The following is a 24,745-nucleotide window of genomic DNA, read 5'->3' as shown; positions in this document are numbered from 1 at the left end:
GCCTCTGGAAGAAGCGGTGAGTGTCAGAAGGGCAATGCTAAAATACAGGGGATTACTGAAAAGCTATTTAAGAGTTAATAAGGAGTTAGTAAGGACCAGGCACGATGGCTCAAGCCTGTAATCCCAGCACTGTGGGAGGCTGAGGTGGGCGAATCACTTGAGGTCAGGAGTTCATGACCAGCCTGGCCAACATGGTGAAACCCCATCTCCACTAAAAATACAAAAGTTAGCTGGGCGTGGTGGCAGGTGCCTGTAATCCCAGCTACTCGGGAGGCTGAGGCAGGAGAATTGCTTGAACCCGGGAGGCAGAAGTTGCAGCAAGCAGAGACTGCGCCACTGCACTCCAGCCTGGGCGACAGCCAGATTCTATCTCAAAAAAAAAAAAAAGCACCTCTCGGCAAAGTAGGAATTAAAGGGAGCTTTTGCAACCTGGTAAAGATCAGATATAAAAAATCTATAGCTAATACCACTTGTTTTGTTTTGTTTTGTGAGACAGTTTCGCTCTGTCACCCAGAGTGGAGTACAATGGTACAATCTAGGCTCACTGCAACCTCCACCTCCTGAGTTCAAGCGATTCTTCTGCCTTGGCCTCCCAAGTAGCTGGGATTACAGGCATGCACCACCACGGACCCAGCTAATTTTTGTATTTTGCATAGAGACAGGGTTTCACCACGTTGCCCAGGCTTGTCTTGAACTCGTGACCTCAGGTGATCTGCCCACCTTGGCCTCCCAAAGTGCTGGGATTATAGGCGTGAGCCACCGCGCCTGGCCAGCTAACATCACTTTTTTTTTTTTTTGAGACAGAGTCAGAATGCAGTGGCGCAATCTCGGCTCACTACAACCTCCGCCTCCCAGGTTCAAGGAATTCTCCTGCCTCAGCCTCCCGAGTAGCTGGGACTACAGGCACCCACGACCACGCCCGGCTAATTTTTTGTATTTTTAGTGGAAACGGGGTTTCACCATGTTAGCCAGGATGGTCTCGATCTCTTGACCTCATGATCTGCACACCTCAGCCTCTGAAAGTATTGGGATTACAGGCGTGAGCCGCCGCGCCTGGCCAGCTAGCACCACTCTTAATGGCGAGAGACTAAATGCATTCCCTAGAAGATCAGAAACAAGGTATATATTCTGCTATTCAACATTATACTAGATGAGGCTGGGCTTGGTGGCCCACCCCCATAATCCCAGCACTTTGGGAGGCGGAAGCGGGCAGGTCACCTGAGGTCAGGAGTTCGAGACCAGCCTGGCCAACATGGTGAAACCCCATCTCTACCAAAGATACAAAAATTAGCCGGGTGTGATGGCGGGCGCCTGTAATCCCAGCTACTCAGGAGTCTGAGGCAGGAGAATCGCTTGAACCCAGGAGGCGTAGGTTGCAATGAGCTGAGATCGTGCCACTGCACTCCAGCCTGGGCAACAAGCACAAAACTCCATCTCAAAACAACAACAACAACATTACACCAGAGGATCCAGCCAGTGCCATTAGGTAAGAAAAAGAAATAACAGGCATAAAGATCAGAAAGGAAGAAGTAAAACTGTTCATTAGCAGATGACATGGTGCTCTATGTAGAAACTCCAACGGAAGTTACAAAAAAGCTTACTAGAACTAACAAGTCAATTTAGCAAGACAGCAGGATTCAAGCTCAAAATACAAAAATCAATGGTATTTACATATACTAGCAACAAACAACTGGAAAGTGAAGTTTAAACAACGGTACCATCTTATAATAGCATTACTGACAAGAGCCAAAAGGTGAAAGCCGCTTGGGCCAGGAGTTGGAGACCAGCCTGGGCAACATGGCAAAATCCCATCTCTACAGAAAATTCCCCCCCAGAAAAAAAAAAAAAAAAAATTAGCCAGGCATGGTGGTACACACCGTAGTCCCAGCTACCCAGGAGGCTGAGGTGGGAGGATCACCTGAGTCCAGGAAGTTGAGGCTGCAGTTAGCCATGATCACACTACTGCTCTCGGGCCTGGGAGACAGAGTGAGACCCTGTTTTAAAAAAAAAAAAAACAGTGAAAGCAATCCAAGTGAATGGATAAACAAAAAGGGGTATATTCATACAACAGAATATGATTTAGTCTTTAAAAAGAAGAAAATTCTGACATATGCTGCCATATAAATGAATCTTGAATAGGCTACGCCGAAGTGAAATAAGCCAGTCACAAAAGAACAAACACTGTAAAATTCTCCTTCTATGAGGCACCTAGAGGAGCCAAATTCTCAGAGCCAGAAGGCAGAACGGTGGTTCTCAGGGGCTGAGAGAAAAGGGAATGGGAAGTTACCATTTAATAGGTACAGTTTCAGTTTCACAAGATGAAAAAAGTCCTAGAGATGGAGGCTGGGGACGGCTGTGCAACAGTACGATGTATTTACCGCCATTTCAGATGGTTAAAATGGTAGTATGTATACTTTACCAAAACTAAGAGTTTTTAAAAATAAAAAAAAATACTACCAAGAAAAACCAGTATCGGCCGGGCGCGGTGGCTCAAGCCTGTAATCCCAGCACTTTGGGAGGCCGAGACGGGCGGATCACGAGGTCAGGAGATCGAGACCATCCTGGCTAACGCGGTGAAACCCCGTCTCTACTAAAATATACAAAAAACTAGCTGGGCGAGGTGGCGGGCGCCTGTGATCCCAGCTACTCGGGAGGCTGAGGCAGGAGAATGGCGTAAACCCGGGAGGCGGAGCTTGCAGTGAGCTGAGATCCGGCCACTGCACTCCAGCCCGGGCGACAGAGCGAGACTCCGTCTCAAAAAAAAAAAAAAAAAGAAAAAAAAGAAAAACCAGTATCATTGACAATAGTATAAAAATAGGTACTATTTAAGGATATGTTCAATAAAAGATGGAAAAGACTGATATACCAAAAACTACAAAGCACTGCTGAGAGACAGTAAAGAAAACCTAGATAAATACAGAGATATACACTGTTCACCGGTCAGAAGGCTCCATACTGCTAACCTATCAGTTCTTCCCAAACTGATCATAATCCCAATCAAAATTCCAGCAGGCTTTTTTGTAGAAATTGACAAACTAATTCTAAAATGTATATGGAAGTACAAAGAACTCAGAATAGCTAAAGCAATTCTGAAAAGACAAAACCAAGTTTGAGATCTTACCCTGATTTCAAGACTTACTATTGTTTATAAACCCACAGTAATCAAGACAGTGCAATACTGGGATAAAGACAGACAATTGATCAATGGAACAAAACAGAATCCAGAATTAGACTCACATAAACAATTGATTTTTTTATTTTTCTTTTTGAGACGGAGTCTCACACTGTTGCCCAGGCTGGAGTGCAGTGGCGCGATCTCAGCTCACTGTAACTTCCGCCTCCCGGGTTCAAGCAATTCTCCCGCCTCAGCCTCCCAAAGAGCTGGGATTGATTACAGGTGCCCGCCACCACGCCAGGCTAATTTTTTGTATTTTTTAGTAGAGATGGGGTTCCACTATGTTCACCAGATTGGCCTTGAACTCCTGACCTCGTGATCCGCCCGCCTCGGCCTCCCAAAGCACTGGGATTACAGGCCTGAGCCACCGCGCCCGGCCAACAATTGATTTTTGACAAAGATTCAAAGGCAATTCAGTGGAGAGACACATCTTCTTAACAAATGGTGCTACTAGATCAGTTAGATCTCTACATGCAAAAAACTGGACATTAATTCACACCTTGTACCACATACAAAAATTAGCCCCAAATGAATCCTAGATTTCACTGTAAAACCCGAAACTATAAAATGGCTGTAAGAAAACACAGGGGAAAACTGTTGTGACTCTGGGTCAGACAAAGATTTCTTGGACATGACACCAAAAATGCAATCCACAAAGTAATAAATTAGTAAATTAATCAAAATTTAAAACTTCTCTTTCAAAACACACCATTTTGCATCACTGATCATGATAATATTTTTAGAAGACATTGTTAAGAGAATCAAAATACAAGCCACAAGCTGGAAGAAAAGATTTGCAAATCACATACCTGATAAAAGGCTTATATCCAGAATATATCAAGAACTCTTCAGAACTCAACATGAAAAAACCCACACAATTAAAAACGGGCAAACAATCTGAACAGACACATCACCAAAGACATACATATGGCAAATGAGCACATCAGAAGATGCTTAACAACATGAGTCATTAGGAAACACAAATGAAAATCATAATGAGGCCGGGCGCGGTGGCTCAAGCCTGTAATCCCAGCACTTTGGGAGGCCGAGACGGGCGGATCACGAGGTCAGGAGATCGAGACCATCCTGGCTAACCTGGTGAAACTCCGTCTCTACTAAAAAGTACAAAAAAAACCAGCCGGGCGAGGTGGCGGGCGCCTGTAGTCTCAGCTACTCGGGAGGCTGAGGCAGGAGAATGGCGTAAACCCGGGAGGCGGAGCTTGTAGTGAGCTGAGATCTCTGGCCACTGCACTCCAGCCTGGGCGACAGAGCGAGACTCCGTCTCAAAAAAAAAAAAAAAAAAAAAAGAAAATCATAATGAGATACCACCAGACATGAGAACGTCTGAAATTAGACACTGACCATATGACGGTGTGGGCATATCAAAGATGTGGACAAACCAGAACTCTCAGACACAGTGGGTGAGTATATAAAATGTACAACCACTTTGGAAAACAGTCTGGCAGTTTCTTAAAGGTTAAATGTATACCTACCACATGACCCAGCCATTCCAGTCCTAGGGATTTACCTAAGATAAATAAAAGCATACATCCATACAAAGACTAACAAAAGAGTTCAGAGCAGCTTTCTCTGAAAACCCATCAACAGGTCAACGGGTAAACAGACTGGCACACGTGTGCAATGAACTGTTGATATGTGCAACCATGTGAACCAACTGCAAAACACTTCTGTTGAATGAAAGACGGGATTCCGTTTACAGTAAATGCTGCAAACTCAGATACAGTGACAGAAAGTAGACCAGCCTCTTACCTGGGGTAGGAGATAGCAGCAGAGGGGGGATGGAGGGATTCCACAAGCAAACTTTTGGGGACTGGGGAATAAGGGGGATGTTCACTATCTTGACGGTGGGGGTGCTTTCACGGGTGTATACATAGGCTACAACTTATTAAATTGTATGTTTTAAATATGCTCAGTTTACCATATGTCATTATATCTCAATAAAGCTGTTACTTAAAACAAACAAAAAGAAACACTGCATCTTCTAGACAAAGCACAAGGTGGGGGCTAATCTCGGGCTCAGGGGCCAGAGGGAAGAGTCTGACCCTTCCTCCCCAACGTCTGCAGGGCTCCTGGGAGGTGGGCACCAGGCTCCAAAGGGCCTGAGGTTTCTTCACTCAGGACACTGCAGGGGAAGCCCTGGCCCACCGCACACACCAGGAAACTGAAACCTAAAGACACTATGCTGCCCAAGGAAGTCGCACAGCTTGTAAGCGATATAACCAGATCAAAAGCAATCTGTGTGATGCCAAGGCCTTTCTCCCATTCATCTACCACAAGTTCAAAAACGTCGACCTGAAATAAGCAGGTGAAGATGTGTGTTGTGTGTACGCGTTTAAAACAGACAGTTCCCTCCACTGAAGCCAGACACTGAGAGCCACTCTGGCCATTCCAGAAGCGTCGGGCACCGTGGGCACAGCAGCTGAACTTCCGGTGCATGAGTGTTCGGGCCGCAGCGCGACAGGCATGGGATGAAGCTGACAGGCGAGTTTGAGTATGAGGAGTAGGCTAACCGGCTCCTCCAGCAGCTACCTCCAGCACCACTCCCTCTGCCCCCATAGGAGAGCAGCCAGTCTGGTTCGGGACAGGGGCCTGGGACCATCTGACTCAGAGCCACACCTCGGGCTGGGGCAGAGAGGGGTCCTAGCTAAGGCCCTGGGCAGGCAGCAACCCTGCACCCATCCCCACCCAGGGGCAGGGGAAGCAAGAACCTGACAGTGCCAGGTAAGAGGTGAACAGCTCTAGGAGAGTAAGGCCCACAAGCAGCCCTCCAGGCCGCCCTGGGAGCACCACACGGAATGAGTAGGTCTGGCACTCAGGCCATGATGCAGTCAACAAGAAGCCAAATACAGCCCCCACCCTTGGCCCCTACAAGCCCTACCTCTAGACTGGGCTGGGAGCTCCTGCCCTGACAGGTGCAGAGCCCACGATACCACGGCGGCCCATCTGCAAACCTCCCCACGGTGGGGCCACAGAGGCAGCCCAGAGTCCTCTGGTGCAGATGCACCCTCCTCTCCCGCCCTGCTCACGCTGGGGTCATGAAGTCCCACCCAGAGAGTTGCTTTCCCACCTTCTGCCCACTAATCATCCTTGGCTCTGGGCCCTCAGGGTAAATCAGCTGTGACAGGACGGCGTGGCAGGAGCGGGTCAGGCTCGTGCCGTGTCCAAGCCACTAGCTGTCACACTCACATCTCAGCTCACGTGACCAACAGGGTTACAAGATAAGGTTCTGTTAATCCCACGCTGCTCTCTTCCCTTCTGTGGGACGTGTTTTGAGGACTTGAGGCAACCTGTGCTGACTGCACCAAGCAGAGCAAATACCATGGATGCACCCTACTGCCACCGAGGGGCAGGTGGAGGGGTGACCGTCCTGTAGCTCCTCCCTGGGGCTACCCCTCTCTTCCCTCTGCACAGACCTGGCAGCCACCCAGACGTCCCGCGAGCTGCCTAGACTCTAAGAAGATGCCCCATCACTCCAACTACCATACACAGTACTGCGGGGGAGAGGTCCTGCCTCGCAGCTGAAAAGTGCACTGCTTCCTCCCCCCAGGGATGAAAGGCCGAGAGAACGAGGGCAGTGTGGAGACTACCCTCTCGCCAGTGACCTGCAGCTTCTCGCTTCCAAGCACACCAACTCCAGCTAAGAGAACTGGGCTTCCTTACCTGCCGCCTTCCGCTGCCTCCCCGCAGACACAGCTTCAGCGATGCCCAGGCTGAGCGAGCAGAAGACGTTCCCGCGGGCCGCGCCTACCCTCAGGCAGTGGCTCGCAGAGCTCCCCGGTTCCCCGCACTCTTCTGTGCCCGACTCCCCACGCCCCTACATCCTGCGTTCCCTTCAGCTCCGGAGGCACCGTGGGGCCCGGGCGGCGGTGTGCCAGTCACCACCTCCTCCTCCGCCGGCGCCTCCGGGTCCTGAGCCCCTCGCCGGGTCCCTCCCCCTCCTGGGGCTCCTTTCCGTCTAGGTAGGTTTCCTGGACAGCCCGCACCACCTGTCCCTCCTGCACTCCGGGCAGCCAATTCGCCTCCTGCACCCCCAGGCGCCCCTCCCCCGGAGGCCCCCGAGGCCCCACCGGCCGGGCCCTCCCCACCAGCTCCGGGCGGCTTCGGCGCTCCGGGGCCGCCCCCAGGACCACCGCCTCCCGCCCCACGCTCTCCCACTGCCGCTCCCCCAGTTCGCCGGAACTTTCCGGCCCCTCCCCGCGCTCGCGGGGGCCTTCCCCGGCCTCGGGCGCCGGCTCGGGCTGCTGCAGCAGCCTCCGCGGGCTCCCCTCTCCGCGCTCCTGCACCCCGGCCCGGGCCTCGCCGCGCTCCTGCACTGCGGGGCTGCCTCCGCCCTTCTCCTGGTGCTGCCCGCGGGGCCCCAGCCCCTCCTCCTGCGCCACAGGCCAGCCCGCCGAGCCCGTCCACCGCGGAGGGCGCCCCCAGTCCGCGCCGTCCGGCGGCCCCCACACCACCCCCCGGCTGGGCTCGTGGCCGCGGCCGCCGCGCTCCTGCAGCCCCGGGCCCACCCCGCCCTCCTCCTGCACGGCCGGGCCCACCCCGCCCCGCTCCTCCACGCCGAGCTTCAGCCCGCGGAGCTGCTGCGGGCCCCAGCTGAGAACCCCGACGCGCTGCGGCTGCTGCTCCGGCAGCGCGGGGCTCAGCCCGCCGCGCTCCTCCTGCTCGCCCCGCCGGGGGCCCTCGACCGGCTCGGCCCAGCGCACTCGCTTGCCCCCCAGAGGCCGCGCGCTCCCGCCCCTCCAGATGGTGCTGCCCTCGGCGCCCGCTCACACCGCCCGCCCCGCCCGCCCCGGGCCGCCCCCGAGTCCCGCGCCCGCCTCCCCGCCCTCGCCTCCGGGCGTCAACGTCGGCCCCCCGGGCGCCCGCCCCGCGCCGGCCCCCGCAGGTGAGCGCCCGCCCGCCCGCCGTCCCTCCTGCCGCGCGCCCCGAGCCCGCCTGCGCCTGCGCCGCCCCGGGGTGGGGTTGGGGGTCGGCCCGCCCCTTAAAGGGCCCGGCCTCGTCGCTCCGCCCCCGGCTCCGCCCCCAGCCTGCGGGCCCCACCCCGCTTTCCCCGCACCCCCGGGCCCGGCCTGCGCCTTCCTGCGGTGCGGAGGGAAGTGGGGTGAGGAAGTCCCGCCGAGTGGAGGGGCGCAGCGGAGGAGCGCCGGAACGTCCCTCATTCCGAGTAGCTGCCGTTGCACTGTGCGAGTGTGAAAGTCGCTTCCACCCGGTCTCGGTGGTTTCAGCTCCGAAGAGAGGAGGTTGCGCTGGAAGGTTTCTGGGGTCACTCCAGTGAGGCTGGGATTCTAGCCCTAATATCACCGTAGCAACCGAAAGGCCCAGACACCGGACCATCACCTCTTTCCCCGGGGCCAACGGAGGACTCCTGAAGGAGGGAGGGTTTGTCTCAGGCCTGACAATTCCTGATGAGGACTTGGGCAGAAATAGCCCCAGGCAAGGGGACCTTCATCATTCCTGCACTTGAGCGGTCTCCTCCCTGCCCCACCCCACCCCCCACCCCAGAAGGAGAAAACCCAGAGCTCTGATTCCCAGCGGCGGGGCAGCCTGCAGGCCCGGGTCCCAGCCCAAACGGAGGCGGCCCTGGGCAGCGGGCGCTTGGAACCCCAGGGCTCAGGGCCACTCAGCCCTTGTTACTGTCCCTCATCTAGAAGACGGGTGTAATAACAAAACAATTCGCTGTAGATGGCAAGCTCAGACGTTGGGAACTGTCGGGCTGGCTCTTTCTGCACTCACACTGTCCAGCAGTGGGCCCCAGGGCCATGGCCAGAGGGCAGTAGGGCAATGAGAAAGAGGTGGCTTCCGGAAACCTACGCGAGACCCCGTCTGGGTGGATTTGGGTGGCGGTGCCTTGCCTGCGAGGTGGGCCGGGCAACTTTCTACTGAATTATCTGACACTGCAAGTAATGGCAGCCCTGCCCCAGGGAGCCCTGAGGCTGGGCCAGGACCACCCCCCTGTTGCCTGGCTTCAGGAAAGAAAGTGCGGCAGACAATAGATTTGGGAGAAGGAACCTGAGGAGGTTTTTTCCCAGTCTCCCTCACACTGCCTCAGTCATGGCCATTGCTAAGGCTCACGGAGCCCAACTGTGCAAGGCCCTGCACTCTGCACTTCTTCTCATCCAACCCCACAACAATCCAAGAAGAAACATAATGTCCCCATTTTACACGTGGTAGAACTGAGGTTCTACATGGCCAAGTGACTTGTTCAGCACCATACAGCTGGTAGTGGTGAAGCCAGGATTCAAATCCAATTTTCCGACTCTAAAGTCCAGGTCACAGGCCGAGTGCGGTGGCTCACGCCTGTAATCCCAGCACTTTGGAGGCTGAGGAGGGCAAATCATTTGAGCTCATGAGTTCAAGACCAGCCTGGGCAACATGGCAAAACCCTGTCTCTACAAAAAAATACAAAAATTAGCAGAGCATGGTGGCACGCACCTGTAATCCCAGCTACTCGGGAGGCTGAGGTGGGAGGATCACTTGAACCTGGGAGATGGAGGTTGCAGTGAATAAAGATCACACCACTGCACTCCTGCCTGGGCAACAGAGCCAGTTCTTGAAAAAAAAAAAAAAAAAAAAAAATCTGAGGCACAAAATAGCAACGCCAAATCCAGGAGCCCTGCTTCAGGAAGCATCAGGACTAACTAGATTTTATTGGTCAATAGATGCAAACAACTGATTTAGAGCAAACTTCCCCTCCAGTAAATCAAGCTCCAAATCAAACAAAGCTAGGGGTCAAAGCGCCTCCACCGTGGTTGGTCCTGCTCCTAGGGCAGCCCAGCCCCCCATTTCCCCAGCCCCTCATCTCTCCAGTTTCCCTCAAGAAGCCAGAGTCACGTCCCCTATGACCTCTAGTGTAGGGTTATCTGGAGCTTTAGGTTCAGAGGAAAGAGTGAGGTCTCCTGCTCCCTTCCTCCCTCCCACCCTGTTCCTCACCAACTCCTGGACGGTCCCCGCCATGGGGCTGAGCACTGGGGCTATGCTGGGATGTGTCCGTGACGCTGACCGTGGTGGCCAGAGAGACACCGAGGGAGACTGCTCTGGCACTAGGGAGCTGACATGAGGAATGAGCCCCAGACTAAAAACATAAGTCTCAGGAGATTTGGGAGGTGGCCACAGGGATAACCCCAACCCTCTAATTAACGTGCCTGAGCCAGTCTCCTCCTACATCTGGGACTGCAGGAGAGCTGCCCACAGCAGAATGACTCGGCAAGAAGGGCTTGTCAGGTCTAGCTGGGAGCGGAGGTGGGCCAGGCTGCCAAAGGGAGGCTTTGGGTGGTGCCCTTAAGAATCTCCACCATGGGCGGTTTTGCACTGTGGGGTAAGCAAGAGGGCAAGGAAAGCCATTGCTGGGGAGCGGGCAGCCTGGCTCACACCTGCCGGCAGCTGCTAAGCCAAGAGTGGGTGGCTGCTGCTGAGGGATTGGGCTTCTAGTTTGTTTGTTTTTATTTTTTTTTGAGATGGAGTTTCAGGCTTGTTGCCCAGGCTGGAGTGCAGTGGTGTAATCTCGGCTCACTGCAACCTCTGCCTCCCGGGTTCAAGCGATTCTCCTGCCTCAGCCTCCCTAGTAGTTGGGATTACAGGCGCCCGCCACCACGCCCAGCTAATTTTTTGTATTTTTAGTAGAAATGGGGTTTCGTCATGTTGGCCAGGCTGGTTTTGAACTCCTGGCCTCAAGCAATCCACTCATCTCAGCCTCCCAAAGTGCTAGGATTACAGGCATGAGCCACTGCACACAGCTTGTTTTTAAATAAAGCAGTTTTAAAAACTACGGTTGCAAACTTTTAGTGGGAGGTAAACTGAATATGGTGGATTTTGAATGACTTTTTTTTTTTCATGAAAGAGGATAATAATAGAATAAAAAATATGAGAATGTTTGGCCGGATGTGGTGGCTCACACCTGTAATCCCAGCACTTTGGGAGGCCGAGGCCGGCAGATCACCTGAGGTCAGAAGTTCGAGACTAGCCTGACCAACATGGTGAAACCCCGTCTCTACTAAAAATACAAAATTAGCTGGGCGTGGTGGTGCACACCTGTAATCGCAGCTACTTGGGAGGCTGAGGCAGGACAATCACCTGAACCTGGAAGGCGGAGGTTGCAGTGAGCTGGGATCATGCCATTGCACTCCAGACTGGGTGACAGAGCAAGACTCTGTCTCTCAAAAAAAAAAAGAAAAAATATATATCAGAATGTAATTTTTGAACTTTTTATTGACATACAACATACCTCCAGAGAAGTGCAGAAAGCTTGCATTCTTGCAGGTAATACACCCAGCACCCAGATCAAGAAACAGAACATAACCAGCACCCCAGAACCCCACCCTCAAAATGTAATTTTTAAAGAGATTTTAATAAATAACTTTTAGCATGCCCTTTATATACATGGCTTACTTTTAACTTTCTGACCCCCTTGCCCTCCTCCTAGAATAGAAACCTCCCAACAACAGCAGCTTTCTTCTAGACACACACAGCTAGAACGAGGCCTGGCAAAAAGCAGGTGCCAAAACTATCTGCTGAATGAATGAGAGTGCAGAGTGCACCCCAGGTAGTGAAGGCATTGTTTCTGTGGTGTTCTTGTTTCATCGTTGTAAAGTCCATTTCTTTCTGCAGGTCACAGTCAAAACATTGAGACCCACAGCTACAACTGGAACAAGTCAGACACGCTGTGATTCAGGCCAGGGAGGTGAGCATGGGTGAAGAACGATATACCAACTCGCTCAGGGCTTCTGGAACTGTCTCAAAGCAAAACAAAACAAAACAAAATGCTGGTGCCCAGGCACCACCCTAGGACCACTTGGATGGCGGTTGGCATCTTCATTTTATTGTTTTGTTTTTGTTTTTTTTGTAGAGACAGGATCTCAAGACATTGCCTGGGCTGGTCTCAAACTCCTGGGCTCAAGCTGTTCTCCCGCCTCAGCCTTCTCAAAGTGCTGGGATTACAGGCATGAGCCACCCCGCCCAGCCTTAGCATCTTAGTTCTTTTGTTTGTTTGTTTGTTTTTGAGACAGTCTCACTCTGTCACCCAGGCTGGAGTGCAGTGGTGTGATCTTGGCTCACTGCAACCTCTGTCTCCCGGGTTCAAGCAGTTCTCCTGTCTCAGCCTCCCGAGTAGCTGAGATTATAGGCGCCCGCCATCACATCATACCTGGCTAATTTTTGTATTTTGAATAGCGACAGAGTTTCACCATGTTGGTCAGGCTGGTCTCGAACTCCTGACCTCAGATGACCCACCCACCCTGGCTTCCCAAAATGCTGGGAGTACAGGCGTGAGCCACCATGCCTGGCCAGCATCTTAGTTTTTAAAGGCTCCCTAAGAGATTCCAACCTGCTACCAGATGTGGGAGGTGCTTGGCTGAAGGCAACCGCTGGCAGGGAGGAGGAGCCAGTCTGTTCCCAAGCACACCCTCACTGCCTCGAAGGAGGCCGGGCTAAGGCCCAGGGAAGGGAGGGCTGGGATCAGGACGGTCGCACTTGACAAAGGACCACCATTTCTGAGTCAGGAGGGGATCACTTGCCTCCTGGCGGAGGTGAAGAGAGGGATTTCTGAAGGATTCTCAGGCGTGGTGCGTATCTGCTAACCCCGGCCACATCCTCCCGGCACTGAGAACAGACTGTGCCTTCACCCTATTGCCCAAGTCGGGGGTCCCTGGAGCGGCCAAGGGGGCTGTGCTCACGTGCCCCCGAGCAATTCAGTTTTCAAAGCCTTACTAGGCCACTGAGAGGAGGCACTGCCAGCCGCTCCCACACACCTGCCCCCTCTGCCCAACCACAGCAAGAGCCAGACGAGCCAAGAGATGACAAACGCTGAGGTCATCATGGGCTTTTCCGAAACAGAGCCTCGTGGAGCCCTGGGCTCTGGTGCCCCCTGGTGGCACCCAGAGTCGTGGTTGGTAACGGACCCGTGAGCTCAGTTCCTGGTCATCTGTTGGTGTCAGGCACAGTCATTCCAGATGTGGCCCCATACACCATCAAGGAATTTCTAGCGCGGCACGGTGGCTCACACCTGGAGTCCCAGCACTCAGGAGGCAGAAGCAGCAGGATCAGTTGACGTAGGAGTTCAAGGCTGCAGTGAGCTGTGCTCCGCGCTGCAGCCTGAGTGACAGAGGGACACTCTGTCTCTAAGAAAAATTAAAATGTTTTTGAGACAGTGTCTTGTTCTGTCACCCACACTGGAGTGCAGTGGTGTGATCTCGGCTCACTGCCACCTCTGACTCTCAGGTTCAAGTGATTCTCCTGCCTCAGCCTCCCCAGTAGCTGGACTTACAGGTACCCACCATGCCTGGCTAATTGTTGTGTTTTAGTAGAGACTGGGTTTCATCATGTTGGCCAGGCTGGTCTCCAACTTCTAAGCTCAAGTGATCCTCCCGCCTCGGCCTCCCGGAGTGTAATCCCCAAAGGGATTACAGGCATGAGCCACTGCGCCTGGCCAAAAAAAATAATTTTTAAAAAAGAGGCTAGGCACTGTGGTTTACACCTATAATCCCAGTACTTTGGGAGGCCCAGTTGGGAGGACTGCTTGAGGCCAGGAGTTCGAGACCAGCCTGGGCAGCATGGCAAGGCTCTCTACATACAAACAATTTAAAAATTAGACAGTTGTGGTGGTGTGCACCTGTCATCTCAGCTACTCAGGAGGCTGAGGTGAGAGGATTGCTTGAGGCCAGCAGTTCAAGGCTGCAATGAGGTATCATCACACCACTGTACTCTGGCCCTGGGCAGCAGAGCAAGACCCTGTCTAAAAAATAAATAAATAAATAAACAAACAAACTTCTAGTGGAGGAGTCGAGACTAATCATATGAAGGATGGGCCCCTTTGATTCTTCACCTACTCCTTCTTTAAATCCCTGAAATCTGGCTTCCCCTGGAACCCACCATACTAAGTGTAGGAAAATGTTGTGGTCAAGGCTTGCCTTTAAATGGTGAGGTACTGTGTCACTCTTGCACCTTTCTTCTGCCCTCTCCTTTGCTCAAATCTCCCCATTTGCGGTGCAGACACTGCACAGTCTTTAGCTGACTATTCGTTTTCCTTCTGCTAAAATAGCCTTCCAGGCAAGCCCATACCTGCTCCTTTTTTGGCTAGCCTCTCCAGCTGAGTAAGATCATTTCCACCCGCTGCCACTCCCCAACTCCCCTCCCACAGCTGAGCTAATGAGGCCCCCAGGTACCGAGCTCCCTGCGTCTGCGGCTGCCTGCCTGAGCACTGATGTTGAGTGGACACCCAGACTTTTGTTCCATCTTAGAAGGTAGCAACAGAACCCAAACTCTCAATTCCAGCTCTGCTTCCCTACTCCCCTGGCTCTCTCATGATGTTTACTCTGAATGATGTTTACTTAATGTTTTTTGTTTTGTTTTGTTTTTGAGATGGAGTCTCGCTCTGTCGCCCAGGCTGGAGTGCAATGGTGCAATCTCGGCTCATTGCAAGCTCCACCTCCCAGGTTCACACCATTCTCCTGCCTTTAGCTGGGATTACAGGCACGCACCACCACGCCCAGCTAATTTTTTGTATTTTTAGTAGAGACGGGGGTTTCACTATGTTGGCCAGGCTGGTCTTGAACTCCTGACCTCAGGTGATCCACCCGCCTCGGACTCCCAAAGTGCTGGGATTACAGGCGTGAGCCACCGCGCCTGGCCAGAAAGACATAGTTTTCTAATTTAACCCATGGTCCCTAGATTTGGGGGGATGCAGGGACTGGTACCCAGCTCATACATGAAGCAGAATGGCAGAGCAAGGAAATGGCCACAGGAGGGCAGGAGCAAAGGGAGTCAGACTTGGCTGTCTTGAATGGTGGCTTGTCCCAGAGGCCCAGAGGCAGGAGGGCTGACAGATCCGAGGACTTAAGAGGGACATTGACTGCACCAGGGCACCGTAGTCAAAGATCTCCACCAGAAAGGATTTCTGAAGACCGTGCAAACGCCCTCCTTAACAGGACATTGGCATTTGGACATCTGCTGCCCCCAGGGAGAACCGACACAGCCATGCAACAACCGCACTAGGTAAGCCACACCTTTCCTCTCCTCTTCCACATCTCGGATGGAGCCAGGGGCAGCGAAGTGAGTAAAGGAGTAAGATGGGAAAATAACAAAGAAACCAACGACGTTTAGTTAAAAAAGAAAGACAGTTAAAAAAAAAAAAAAAGTTTAAAAAACAAAGTTCAGGCCAGGCGTGATGGCTCACGCCTTTAATCCCAGCACTTTGGGAGGCCAAGGCGGGTGGATCACGAGGTCAGGAGTTCGAGACCAACCTGGCTAACACAGTGAAACCCCATCTCTACTAAAAAATACAAAAAACTAGCCAGGCGAGGTGGCGGGCGCCTGTAGTCCCAGCTACTCAGGAGGCTGAGGTAGGAGAATCACATGAACCCAGGAGGCAGAGGTTGCAGTGAGCCAAGATCGCACCACTGCACTCCAGCCTGGGCGATAAGAGGAAAACTCCATCTCAAAAACAAACAAACAAACAAAAAGTTCAGGGGGAGAAAACAGTGCAACCTGCTTTAGCCCCTGGTTTCCCAGACCCTCATGCAATTGGTATTTAAAAACCAATCGAAAGCTTTAAAAAAAAGTTTAAAAAGACCAGTGACACCGTGGGAACAAGATTGAAGTTTTGTTATTGCACTGGATTTTAAAACCTACAAAGTAGGCTGGGCACGGTGGCTTAAGCCTGTAATCCCAGCACTCTGGGAGGCCGAGGCAGGCGGATCACGAGGTCAGGAGATCGAGACCATCCTGGCTAACACGGTGAAACCCCGTCTCTACTAAAAAAATACAAAAAAAAAAACTAGCCGGGCGAGGTGGCGGGCGCCTGTAGTCCCAGCTATTCGGGAGGCTGAGGCAGGAGAATGGCGTGAACCCGGGAGGCGGAGCTTGCAATGAGCTGAGATCCGGCCACTGCACTCCAGCCCGGGTGACAGAACAAGACTCCTTCTCAAAAAAAGAAAAAAAAAAAAAAAACCTACAAAGTAAGACCACAGAGTTTTTTGTTGATAATTGTGAGTGCCAACAAAAGCTATGGGATCTATCCAAGATACATTAAGGTCAAAGAGGGAAATTTATCATAGAAAATAAAGCACACTGGTGTGAAAAAAAAATAATGCTGGCCGGGCGCGGTGGCTCTGGCCTGTCCTGTAAACCCAGCACTTTGGGAGGGCGAGGAGGATGGATCACTTGACCTCAGGAGTTTGAGACCAGCCTGGCCAACATGGTGAAACCCCATCTCTACCAAAAATACAAAAATTAGCCAGGCGTGGTGGTGCATATGTAATCCCAGCTACTCGGGAGGCTGAGGCAGGAGAATCGCTTGAGCCCAGGAGGTGGAGGCTGCAGAGAGCCAAGATTGTGCCACTGCACTCCAGCCTGGGTAACAGAGTGAGACCCTGTCTCAAAAAATAAAAAATAACGCTGCTTTCTGCCTGCACACTGAGTCCTTCTCATTTAAAATCCAGTTATATATAACTATGAATATATGACACTCTTTTTAAATGTTCTATCGTGCAAATGAATTTTTAATTTGGCATGTTGAGATCTATCCTTGCTGAAACATATAGTTCATTTTAATCTCCAGATACACAGGATTGCATGAATATAAAATTTTCTCAATCCTCATTCATGGACATTTTGAGCATTTCCAATTTTTTGCTATTACAAACAATTCTGTGATGAACATCTTGTATGCACGTCTCCTTGTGAGAACATGGACGGACCTCTCTTCCAGTTTAGGTCATAGGCATGCTGTGCATTTTCAGATATCGTCTGCAATGCCAAACTCTTTTTCCAAATGCATATATCAGTTTTCACTCTCACCATCAGCGTTTATGAGTTTGTGGGAGATTCTTACCTTCTTTTTCTTACATTGATTAAATTTATTATGATTTTTTTTTTTTTTTTTTTAGAAACGGAGTCTCACTATGTTGCCCAGGCTGGAGTGCAGTGGCTACTCACAGATGCGATCCCACTACAGGGAGTTTTGACCTGCTCCGTTTCTGACCTGGGCCATTTCACCCACTTTAGGCAACCTGGTGGTCCCCCCGTCCTGAGAGGTCACCGTATTGGTGCCGAACTTAGTGCAGACACCCAATCAACGTAGGGCACAGCTGCCCAGCGCTCCCGGGCACCCTCCTTCTCAGCCTCCCACGTAGCTGGGGTTACAGGCGTGCACCACCGAACCTGGCAAGATTCTCAGCTTCTCTGAGATCACCTGAGAGTGGTGTTTTTCCTCAGAGCTATTAACGGCGGCTGTGCTTCCTACTTTATAGACGCTTTTCCTGCAGCCTGAGGCCATTGAATTGGCACTGAGAGTCTGATGCCATCCTCGGGCCTGGTCCTCACTGGTGAAGGGTTTTTCCCAGAGTTTACGCCACCTGGTAAGTGATGGGGTGATACCCTCGGGCCTCTAAGCCTCCTGTGTGCGGTGATAGACGGCATTGCTGACATTCAGCTCTGTTGTTCCCTGTTCCTGCTCCTCGTTGGTTTCCTAGAGGGAGAAGAAGTTGCCCTTCTCCCACAGGAACTCTCAGCATTTTGACTTTCGTGGGGGTAGGGACACAACCTCTGCTCCACTGCATTCATCTCCAGAATGTTCTGTTCCTTTCCTTGAAGGCCGCGCTGGAAAGCTTCGGGCATCGAGTTGGACCTGCTGGTGCGGTTGGTTCTGATGCTGCTCCTCTGCTGGGCGCCACCCACCTCCTCATCCCGGTGCGTTTCGCGGGCTGGGAAGGGAGCTCAGCTTTCAGCCCTGCACCTTACCTGGAAGCATTCTGCAAGTTAATTATGTACCCAGACACTTAACAAGTCCTCCTTTCACCAAGTGTATGCAAAACGCTTCCTGCACACCTGGAAGCGCTTGCCACACAGGCAGAGGGGTCACATCTGTCACCCAGGACACAACTCAGCATCAAGGAATTCAAGAACCCCACAGAAAACCACAGAACAGAAAACACTGTGATCAAGCTCTAATACCTTGATTTGAGTGATAGTTACTGTTACATTTTTCAAAATTCATAAAGTTTACTTTTAAGATCTGTTGTGGGGGGAAGGGGCGAAGGGAGGGAGAGCATCGGGACAAATAGCCAAGGCACGCGGAGTTTAACACCTGGGAGACGGGTTGACGGGTGCAGCAAACCACCATGGCACACGTTTGCCAATGTAACAAACCTGCGTGTTCTGCGCATGTATCCCAGAACTTAAAAAAAAAAAAAAAAAACTGTTCATTTTGTTGTATGTAAAATATACTTTAATTTTTTTTTTAATGCAGCAAAGTAAAAGTGGGCAGCCCTAGTATTGGCCATAGTATAAAACGATGAATAACTGTCAATTTCCTTCCCTCCAGGTGCAGGAAGGTACATAAACAAAATCAAAGATACAGGAGAATCCTACACATTGGAGGAACAGCAAGTAAAAACAATAGTTACAATTTGAAAATGTTATATAGATCAGGCATTATAATAATGCTTTTTACCTGCATTATTTCAATTAATCCTTGAAATAACAGTTTTTTGAAGTAGATACTTCTCATTCAATACATACTGACTGACTTCTACGCGCCAAGTATTGGGCTGGCTGGAAATCCAGGAGTGAGCAAGTCAGATATTGTAGCTGCTGCTTTTTTAAAAAATGTTTTGAGATGGAGTCTCGCTCTGTCACCCAGGCTGGAGTGCGGTGGTGCGATCTTGGCTCACTGCAACCTCCCCCAGGTTCAAGCAATTCTCCCGTTTCAGCCTCCTTAGTAGCTGAGACTACAGGTGCACCACCACACCCGGCTAATTTTTGTATTTTTTTTTAGTAGAGACGGGGTTTCACCATGTTGGCCAGGTTGGTCTCGAACTCCCAGTCTCAAGTGATCCGCCTGCCTCAGCCTCCCAAAGTGCTGGGATGACAGGTGTGAGCCGCCATGCCTGGCTTATAGGAGCTGTTTCTAGGAAGCTTAAATTGTTTATTTTATAAAAGAAGAAACTGGCTGGGTGTAGTGGTTCATGCCTGTAATCCTAACACTTTGGGAGGCCAAGGCGGAGGATATCTTGAGTTCAGAAGTTCGAGACCAGTTATCCTGGGAGAGATAGTGGGACCACGTCTCTATAAAAAAGAAAATTAGCCAGGTGTGGAGGTGCATTCCTGTAGTCCTGGCTCTCAGGAGGCTTAAGGTAGGAGGATTGCTTGAACCCGGGAGGTCGAGGCTGCAGTGAGTTGTGATCACGCCACCGCACTCCTCCTGGGTGACAGAGTGAGACCATGTCTCAAAAAAAGAAAGAAGAAACCATGAGAACCTAAGTAAGTTGCCCAAGGACACACAAGGAGATGACGGCAAAGTCCTTTTTTTTTTTTTTTTTTTAAGAATTTCACTCTGTCACTCAGGCTGGAGTGCAGTGGCGCGATCTCAGCTCACTGCAACCTCTGCCTCCCAGGTTCAAGCGATTCTCCTGACTCAGCCTCCCGGGTAGCTGGGACTATAGGCATGTGCCACCACACCCGGTTAATTTGTTTTGGTTTTTATAGTAAAGACGGGGTTTCACCATGTTGGCCAGGCTGGTCATGAACTCCTGGCCTCAAGTGATCCTCCTGCCTCAGCCTCCCAAAGTGCTGGGATTACAGGCTTGAGACACCACGCCTGTCTGCAAAGTCATTATTTTTTGAACAAACCTCCTTATAACTTCAAGTACTTTACTCTTAACCACTGTATTAAAGCAGTGGCATTTAAATACCAAATATTCCATCTGCTACTCCACGTTTGCCAGCTCCCTTGCAGTTAGGCCCACGGGACTAGTTCTGGCCAATGAATCATGAGACAGGACACGTGTCACTTATTTAGCTGAGGCGATAAAGAGCTCTGGGTGATTCTCCAGCCTCTTCTTCTCACGCGATGATGGAGAGTGCTGCATGTTCTAGATGCTGCCGTCACAAAATGTGGGAAGTTCAGTCATCAAAGACCCCCCTTGACAGTGTGGACGAGAACCCCTGCCAGCTCCGGGAGGAGCACGAATGAAAAACAAGCTTCTGTTCTGTTTGGTGACACAATTCATTGATGAGCCGGGGAAAGAAATGGAAATGTATTCATACACTGCCGATGGGAGTACAAGTTGGTCCAGCATCTTGGGAGGTCAGCCTAAAAGTGACCTAACAAAATTTTAAATACATAAGCCGTTTGGTCAGGAAACTCTATTTCTAGGTATTTGTCCTATGGAAAAACCCTCTACTTGTGCACAAAGATAGATAAATAAATAGAAACACACACATACACACAAATCAGAGGTACTCTGTTAAATATAACATGCAGTAGCAAAATAGTTCAACCTACTTAGATGTTCTTTAAAAGGGGAATGATTTTTAAAAATATATGGCATATCCATGTAATGTCTAATCTCCAGTATTTTTAAAGAATGGATTTACTTGTATAGCTATGAATCAGTCAAAATCTATAATTAAGTAAACAAAGCAAGATGCTATGGTGTATATGCACACTTTTAATTTTACTGTTTTATGGAGGTATAATTGATGTGTACACTATACAATTTAGAATAGAAAACTTGATGGATTCGAGAGGGGTGCACACTGTGACACCAGATAACCTGATGGATTCGAGAGGGGCGCACACTGTGACACCAGATAACCTGATGGATTCGAGAGGGGCGCACGCTGTGACACCATCCCCACTGTCACATGTCCATCATCTGTGAAAGTTTCTTTGTGCATCTTGGGCGTCTCTCCCTTCCACCACTGCTCACATCCTCCAGGGCCGCTACCTGTCACCAGGCAACCAGCGATTTTCTGTCACTATCAATTAATTTGCATTTTCAAGCATTGTATATAAATGGAAGCAAGAGTTCCTTTTCATAGCTGAGTCGTAGTCTATCGCACAGATTCAATACATTTTGATCGCTATCTGGGTTGTTTCCACTGTTTAAAAATACGTATATTTAGAGGGTACAAGTGTAGGCTTCTTACGTGCACACATTGCAGAGTGGCGACGTCTGGGCTGTAGCGCTCCCATCACCTGAATAACGAACATTCTACCCAAAAGGTGGTTTTCCAGCCCTCACCTGCCTCCCACCCTGTCATCTTTTGGAGTCTCCAGAGTCCGTCATTCCATCTGTATGATCATATGTACCCACGGTTTAGCTCCCACTTGTAAGTGAGAACATGCAGTACTGGACTCCCTCCCTTCCTCCCTGCTTCCCTTCCTCTCTTCTTCCTCCTCCTCCTCTTCTTCCTCCTCCTCCTCTTCTTCCTCCTCCTCCTCTTCCTCCTCCTCTTCCTCTTCCTCCTTTCTTCTTTCTTCTTCCTCTTCTCTCCTTCTTTCTTTTCTTTGACTGAGTCTCACTCTGTCACCCAGGCTGGAGTGCAGTGGTACAATCTCAGCTCCCTGCAACCTCCGCCTCCCAGATTCAAGCGATCCTCTCGCCTCAGCTTCCTGAGTAGCTGAGATTACAGGTGCACACCACCACACCCGGATAATTTTTTTATTTTTCGTAGGGACAGGGTTTTGCCATGTAGGCCAGGCTGGTCTTGAACTCCTGACCTTAGGTGATCTGCCCGCCTCGTGACTTTCTGTTTCTGAATTAGTTCATTGTTCCCACTTTTGAGCTATTACAAATAAAGCTTCCATGAACCTCTGAGCACAGGCATTTGTGTGGATTCAAGCTTTCATTTCTCATGGATAACCCTACAGATAGAACGGCTGGTCACATGTTGGGTATTTATTTAACTTTTAAGGAAACTACCAAATTGTATTCCAAAGTAGTAGCGACAGTTTATATTCCCACCAGCAGCATGTAAAATTCCAGTTGCTCAACATCCTCCCTAATACTGAGTATAGTCTGTCTCTTAAATTTAGGCCCTTTTAATGAGCACGTACCGGCATCTCACTGTGCCTTCACTTGCACTTCCCTGTGACCACTCATGGCGTTGAACATCTTCCACCTGCTTAGTTTTCATTTGTGCATCTTTTGTTAAGTCTTTATTCAAATATTTTGCCCTTGTTAAACATTCTGCTTGTCTCACTGTTGAGTTATAAGAGATCTTCATCTATTCTGGATATACATCATTAGATATATAATTTGCAAATATTTTCTTCCCATCTGTGGTTTGCCTTTTCAGTTTTTAAATCGTACCTTTGAAAAGCAAGTTTTTCATTTTGATGAAGTCTAACCTTTTTTTTTTTTTTTTTTCTTCTACACCTACTTCTCCATCTCCTTCTCCAGGCACCAGATACTGCAACCCCAGATTAATGAGTGGAATGGACAGAATAAACACCTATTCTATTTGCTTGCTCTAGACACCCATTTAATATATTGTCCTCGAATAGAGGACATATCAAATACTAAGCTGGTAATATAGACTACACTTTGTCTTTACCAAAAGCCTGAGAAAGAATTGTTCTTTTCTTAAAAAAAAAAAAAAAAACTGCTTCTGGCTGGGTGAGGTGGCTCACGCCTGTAATCTCAACACTTTTGAGAGGTTGAGGCGGGTGGATCACTTGAGGTCAGGAGTTCAAGGCCAGCCTGGCCAACATGGTGAAAACTCCGTCTCTACTAAACATAAAAATTACCTGAGTGTGGTGTCAGACGCCTGTAATTCCAGCTACTCGGGAGGCTGAGGCAGGAGAATCACTTGAACCCGGGAGGCAGAGGTTCCCGTGAGCCAAGATTGTGTCACTGCACTCCAGCCTGGGCAACAGAGAAAGACTCCACCTCAAAAATAAACAAATAAACAAATAATAAAAAATTGCAACCGAGCACAGTGCCTCATGCCTGTAATCCCAGCACTTTGGGAGGCTGAGGTGGGTGGATCACCTGATGTCAGGAGTTCAAGACCAGTCTGGCCAACATGACAAAACCCTGTTTCTACTAAAAATACAAAAATTAGCCAGGTGTGGTGGCACGTGCCTGTAATCCCATCTACTGGGGAGGCTGAGGTGGGAGAATCTCTTGAACTCGGGAGGCAGAGCTTGCAGTGAGCTGGGATCACACCACTGCACTCCAGTCTGGGTGACACAGCAAGACTCCATCTCAAAAAAAAAAAAAAGAAAGCTTCTCTGGGTCCTCCATATTTCCATATAAATTTTAATATCACATTGTCAATTTATGTAAAAAAGCCTTGAATTTCTTAGGGGGTTGTGTTAACGCTATAGATCAATGTGGGAAAATCTGACATCGTAACAATTGCTATGGATTGAATGTCTTTGCCTGCCTCCCAAATTTATATGTTGAAACCTGATACCCAATGTGGTGGTATTTGGATGAGGGGACTTTGGGAGATGATAAGGTCATGAGGATAGAGCCCACATAGACGGGATTCGTGCCCTTACAACAGAGACCCCAGAGAGCTCCCTCACTCCTTCTGCTACGTGAGGACACAATAAGAAGACAGCTGTCTGTGAACCGGGAAGCCAACCCTCGCCAGATACCAAATCTGCTGCTGCCTCAATCTTATACTTACCAGCCTCTGGAACACAAGAGATAAACGTTTGCTGTTTAAGCCACCTAATGTCTATTGCTGTAGCAGCCCAAACAGATTAAGACAATCATACTGAATCTTCCAATTCATAAATCAGATATATGTTTGCCAATTCAGAAATGTGGTATATTAATTGAAATCTTTAATTTCTCTCAGCAACATTTTGTAGTTTTCAGCATTAAAAATTTTAACATCTTTTGTTACATTTTTTCCTAAGCATTCCATGTTCTTTAGCACTATTGTAAATTATTTTTTAATAATTATTTGATGCCATTACATAATACAAATGATTTTATTTTTATTTTTTTGTAGAGAGAGGGTTTTGCCACATTGTTAAGGCTGGTCTTGAACTTGTGAGCTCAGGCAATCTTCCCACCTCTGTCTCCCAAAGTTCTGGGATTACAGGCATGAGCCACGGCTCCCAACCAAGAATACAAATCATTTTAATATAGCAGTGTTGTATCCCGTGACCTTGACAAATTCATTTATTAGTTCTAGAAGATTTTTTGTAAATTTCTTGGGATATTATACAGAAGCAATCATAAACTTTGCAAATAAATATAATTGTACTTATTTCTGTCTTAAAAAAATTTACTTTAAAAAATAATAAAAAATAAAAAAATAAAAAAAAATTACTTTAAGTTCTGAGATACATGTGCAGAGCGTGCAGGTTTGTTACATAGGTATACACGAGCCAGAGTGGTTTGCTGCACCCATCAACTCGTCATCGAGGTTTTAAGCCCTGCATGCATTAGGCATTTGTCCTAATGCTCTCCCTCCCCTTAGCCCCCACCCTCTGTCCATGTGTTCTCATTGTACAACTTCCACTTACGGGTGAGAACATGTGGTGTATGGTTTTCTGTTCCTGGGTTAGTTTGCTGAGGATGATAGCTTCCAGCTTCATCCACGTCCCTGCAAAGGACATGAACTCATTCTTTTTCATTGCTGCATTTACTTTATGTATGTATGTATGTATGTATGTATGTATGTATGTATGTATTGAGACAGAGTCTCCCTTTGTCTCCCAGGCTGGAGTGCAGTGGCATAATCTTGGCTCACTGCAACCTCTACCTCCCGGATTCAAGCGATTCTCCTGCCTCAGCCTCCCAAGTAGCTGGG

At 49.7% G+C, this 24,745-nt stretch overlaps 1 protein-coding gene and 1 non-coding gene across 2 annotated transcripts in view; both read right to left on the bottom strand.

Moving 5' to 3' along the window:
• Positions 1 to 7,631, bottom strand: part of TNK2 (tyrosine kinase non receptor 2) — a 43,903-nt gene extending 36,272 nt beyond the window's left edge. Inside the window, exon 1 of the mRNA XM_025376920.1 lies at positions 6,857 to 7,631. The gene's annotated coding sequence lies outside the window, so the exon portion shown is untranslated. The remainder of the gene's footprint in view (positions 1 to 6,856) is intronic.
• Positions 7,632 to 22,357: 14,726 nt separating this feature from the next.
• On the bottom strand, positions 22,358 to 22,544 carry LOC112619990. Its single transcript, XR_003118456.1, has one exon. It is a non-coding gene; the product is annotated as a U2 spliceosomal RNA (small nuclear RNA).
• Between the last annotated feature and the right edge of the window lie 2,201 nt (positions 22,545 to 24,745).

The sequence above is a fragment of the Theropithecus gelada genome, chromosome 2 (genome assembly GCF_003255815.1).
Source record: "Theropithecus gelada isolate Dixy chromosome 2, Tgel_1.0, whole genome shotgun sequence".
Classification (NCBI taxonomy): Eukaryota; Metazoa; Chordata; class Mammalia; order Primates; family Cercopithecidae; genus Theropithecus; species Theropithecus gelada.
Note: the sequence above shows the minus strand (reverse complement) of the source record. Positions and strands in the feature narration are given on the sequence as shown.